Here is a 5,725-nt window from a genome sequence, read left to right on the forward strand (position 1 = left end):
AATGATATTGGGTCAAACAAGGTGTAAAATAATTAGCAAACTGAAAGTGCTAATAGAAATTAAAGTTCAAGTGTGGAGGAATTTACACAAAGCTTAAAATAGCTCAATCCCAATTCATCTATGTTTAGAAACATACTGAAAAAATGAAGAAATAAAAAGTTTTGGTTGATGCTAAAATTAGTATATTGTTTTTTTAATTGTATATAAAGTTTCCATGTTTTTACTATTATTGAGTTTTATTTTTATTATTCAAATTGAGTGTTTTTTATGTTTTTTGTTTCCTATTCTTACTGTTAAATGTTTGTTTTATGTAAAGCACATAGTGTTGCCATTGTGTATGAAATGCGCTATATAAATAAAGCTGCCTTGCCTTGCCTATACAGGTCAGGGCTTCTGGAAATTAGGAGGACACTGCTAGTTGTACATTGACAAATACAGTACAGTACATACAGTAAGGCAGTAATATAAAAGTGTCTAAAAACAACACGCGCCAGTGTGTACAAAAGCACTCACAGAAATCCTTTGAGGCAGGCACTCAAAGAAAAAGAGAAGCAATACAATTTTGCAAAGAGAAGACTCATAAATTATACATGACAGGTTATTGTCTTTTATATTTTAACTACTTTGTTGACACTTCAGAAGGTACAGTAGCATGAGTTGGTTCAGTGGCTGCTAACAAAAATGCCTCAGTTCTCAACTACAAATTGTCTCGCAGTGCAAATGTGTTTGATGATTACGTTTCCAGCTATTGAACATTGGCCAGTAAAGTGCATCTGCTCAGCAGCACAAAAATATTTGTCAGCAAAAGCTTAATAGCAGAAGCAGCGAATTAGAAACTAAAACTGGTGCACATTTGATCTCTTACTGCGAAATTAAAAGGTGCAAAAGCATCACTCAGCTGAAGAGTTTCAACTGTGAGCAATGGCAAACCTTTTACTTGTTGCTGAAATGAATATTCTAAATGAGGAATTGATTGGCCATTATGAGAGACTAGCACTCTTAATTTGCTTGTAAAAATGTGTCAGAAACTAAATTTGCATATATATTACAAAAGCTTCAAGATATAAGTAGCTTGGGCAGAATTCAAACCAGTTTAGCTACATGATTGAAATACATACTAATTGAATTCATCAGTTATTTTCGAAAACATAGAAAATTGAATTGTGTTTCTGAGTTGCCAAAAAGTTAATCAAAACACACACACATATTTTAGACTGTCTCTGGTGGCAGCGCCTTAGCCTTTGGAGCTTCCAATGACGTATTTCGGAAATCTGTGAATCCTTATAGTTTTGACAGAAACTCCACAGTATCTGTCAGCTCTCTCTGACTCCATCTCTCTCTCTCTTCCCATGTTTCTTATCATACTCTCCACCACACAATATTGTTCAACTGATGATGAATGACCATGGTGGTGGAAGCCAAAATGAGCTCTAGCTGAGACCACACGAATGCCACACTTTCAATACCTCTCCAGAAAGATTCATTATAGTAATTAAAGTTGTTTTCTCACATTCTTCCACAGAAGCCATTTCTAGCAAGCCTCCCAGACTTTCAGCAGAAACAAAGCCTGCTGTAGTTCTATTGGCATCAGAGGTGGACGGCTAGACTGGCTTTCTATTTTTATCGAGGTGGACATCACCATCTTGGATAATCAACTCCAACAGATTGTGCTCTGAGAAACAAATTGCTTCATTTAAGCATGAAAATGATTGAGCAAAAGGATGACAAACATGGCGGAGTGCATTTATCAAAGCTGTTTACACCAGACACAAATCACGGCTGCTGGATCCACTTGAAAAAATTGCTTTGTTATAGTTACAATTTATCATTGACATGTTGTATTTACTGAAAAACAAATCTGTCAGATGGTAGTCAAGATAGATTCAATATGTCAGTTATTACCACCGAGTAGAATCACAGAGGTCTCAAGTCTGTGCTGCAAATAATGTAGCATTAGTTCAATGCATAATCAAGTGCTCCACATTTTATCATGGTAAAAGTGAAGAAACTAAGCGTTAAGAAACAGTGTAATGATTTGATGAATGAGAATTAGGTAAATCATGTGGCCCTCACAATTATGAAATATTTACATTAACATGTTAGACAATGCTTTCCACCCCACCATCATCAAAACACCAAATAAATGAGGGAATATCTTTTGGAGGAATGTCCCCAGTGTTCCCAGTGGAGGTCCAGACTTTTTTTTAAAAATGCCTGGGAGCATTGAAACTTGAAACTGCGTTGAGGCTTGTTGTGGCCTAGCAACTTACCATGAGACATTTATTTTGGTTTTTCCTTCATTTTTGTCACCCATCATGTACATTAGGATGTCATGAATGGATGGATGGATGGATTAATGTTGTGAAATTGGGAATGCTGCCTGCAGATCACATACGATTCTTACTTTAAGGATTCTACCAAACAACATTTTGTGTGAATGTGATCGTTTCAGAAATTAAAAATTAGAAGATAGAAGAATGAGTAAGCCACTAGCAAAATAAAAGGTATTTGTACATGCATTACTGTATGATTATATCTATCTGCAATCAGTTGCTCTTTCAATGTCACCTGATGTAGTTCACAGCATTCAATTTCAGTAGCCTCATAATCAGACAGAATTACCATTTGATGTCTCTTCATTTGTTCAGCCAGCTGTTGTGCTCATGTTAGCCTATTCTTGTCATTAGAGGGAGTCAAAAGCTTGGTTAATAATCATCCACTCGCTGACACTTTTGAGTGACATGTTTCTGTCACTACTTTTCATGGATGTAGAGGTAGCTAACAAGCTATGCAAGAAAGTGACACTGACATTCTTAATCCTGCCTCCTAAGCTCTGATCGATCGCCTGTTTTTCTAACCGGCAGAACTACCATATAACACAAGTTGGAGATATGTCGATTCAGAGGTTGGAAACAAAGTTACAGTTTCACTAACGTCCATATATGCTGGACCCAACAGTGATGTCATGGTATCCAGGAGTACACCTCTACATCACTACAGCAAGCTGAGAAGTTAAACTACAAGAGGCTCATCGGAATGTTAAGTAACTTTTTAAGAGACCATCCTTGGGAAATCAATGTGTCTTTGGTTTTTATTGTAATACCACACATGTTTGCTCTTTCCTGACTAGTTACGTTCTGCAGATAATTACCGCCCTCTTGTCGACGTTGTGTGTTTATCTCATAACAAAAGCAGGAATGGCATGATATTGTTTTACCACCACAAAACTCTTGGGGCAGTTGTGGATGGTTTGGTCAGGATTGTCTGTGAATTTGATTAAACCATGTCTCCATCCCTTATTCTACCTTCCAGACCATCAACCACAAAGTTCCAGTTGTCCAGAGTTAACCAGAGTTAACACATCAGAAAATACTCACTTGGCAAACAACCCATTATTATTATTATTATGTTAAGTATGAAGAAGATGTGTTGAATTTAAAGCCAAAGCTGAAATGTGAAAGAGCTGTTGAAATTCAGAATGTATTGTTCTTATACCATAAAAGGAGAGGGACTGAGACGAATGCTTGCACATATGAATATAAACCTAGACAGATCATTGATCTGTTCCCTTTACTTTAAAAAGAGGCTTAACACTATGACGAGCTCAATGTGATAATTTTCCCATTACTGCTGCATTAAGGTCCATTACCATACAGCATTCTCCTCTCACAGTATACAGTAACCATAACAATCGGTTGGGGCCATCTCAAATCAGAGATGATGGTTTAATCAGAAGAGAGTTTAGCCTCCTGCTCCCGTTTGTCTTCGACCTGATCTTCACGGCGCACAAATTCTCTTTCCACACTCGGTACGCTAGAGAGATGATTATTAAAATGTGTGAGAGGTCTCAGTTTCTTCTACCTGCCTTTGTCCTTGAGTTTTTCCACTGGTTTGAATGCCAGCCCACACAGGCAGATACCCTAGAGCCTGAATCCATAAGAATTTACATGCCAGGCTTAGGCGACCGTAGAGACATTGATGAAAAGAGACTGAAGGTCGAATGAGAACTGTGCTGCAGTGAATCTGCTTTAAGAGTTGCCAGACAGTTGTGAACATTTCAACCAACGGTGAAATCCACCATTTGCAGCTGGACCGATACATATTACTGTGTCAGGTAATTGCCGTCAGACAAAGTTGAGACTCCTCTGTCTGATAATTACTTCCTCCACTGGGACAGGAGATAAAGGGAGGGGGGGGAGATCTGGCTCCAGTGTGTACAGTGATGATGTATATACTCTACACACACAATTCAATGTTGTGTATCTCTACAACATATACATATATATACACAGAAAATGCACTTGTTACCTACACCATGAGATCTACTCATTTAAAAGCGGTCATTAGTTTGATGCAGCTAACTTTTTTGTTTATCAGAGCTTTCTTGCGAGTTCACTGCCATCTTCTGCTTGAGTGAGATTTCATACAACATTGTCTGTTTTCAAAAACAAAAGCTTAGGAAATTGGCAAGGAGATCAAAGAATGAAGTCTGTGATTTGGAGAGTGGTGTGTATGCTTGAGAGATTTCCACACAAGTCTCTTCATTTCCCTGGAAGCAACATTAAATCCTATTCAGCCAGACCAGCCATATTTTTTGGATTTTCGTCTAAACAAGAATTTGGAAACAGCCCAGTTGTAACCCTCATCAGGATTTGTTGGCTTGTTGCCATACAATTTTAAGGTGCAAAATTATAATCTTCTCATCAAAATTAAATTCATGGTTCCAGACACCCCAGATGGCATTAAATGCATACAGTGCTAGATTCTTACATCAGCGATGCATTGTGTTTTTCACCTAAAGCCCATTTTGCCTTTTGGAGTCTGTGTCTTTTGGGTTGATTTAGAGTAGGGATTAATTCATGAGATATTCATACCTAACAGCACTCTGATTAAATTAACGTTCCTCTTAAGTTTACTGCAACTGTAGAACAGAGTAGTAATGTGATAGCAGCCACTCGGCCTGTGATTAATGAGCCTATGGTATTTAAAATGATGTTCTTGGAGAAGAGTGATTAATAGAACCTGTGGCTATATTGACTTTTAGAGGAATGTGTTAGTCTTTAAGCATTTGTTTACCGCCGTTTGCCCAGTTTCCAGTTTCTAAGGACCTGAACTCCTTATGCAAGCCAGGTTGTTTTCAGCAGAGAGCATTATGGGCCTCAGGTAGAAATCTACAGGCCTGACACAGCACAATTTGTTGCAGAAAATATTTGACACTTGATGAGACTGTATCGCTCAGATCTCAGTTGGCCTAGCTATAAATTGCTTTTTGTGAGACAAGACCCAAGCTCCATTACCCTCTGTGGAAAACCATCTCATGGAAGGAGTTGTCACCTTGAGGCCGATTTCTTCTCACGACTGACTGACAGCGTTCCCGCTCTCCCCCCTCCCCCGCTCTGTTTGTCTCTATTCCTCCATCTCCAACCCCTTGCTCTGCAGTCTGTTTAGATCAAACTGCTCTTGCAAGCATCTCTGATTTTCAATCAATATATTTCAGTAGCAGCACATCTCACTGATGTCTGCCTATCTTGTCAGTCTTCAGAGGACCCAGTGCTGGATGGAGGGGAAGCTGAATACATCAGGGACACAGCTCGATAGTGTTCACCCCTTTACATACAGGTCTGAATCCATGACCACTGCCATACCTCCTCCTCCTCAATACTATTTTTGAGCATACTGTTTACCCATTATCCAAGCTGGTTGAAAAATAACTAAAAAGCGAAGT

The sequence above is a fragment of the Scomber scombrus genome, chromosome 9 (assembly GCF_963691925.1).
Source record: "Scomber scombrus chromosome 9, fScoSco1.1, whole genome shotgun sequence".
NCBI lineage: Eukaryota > Metazoa > Chordata > Actinopteri > Scombriformes > Scombridae > Scomber > Scomber scombrus.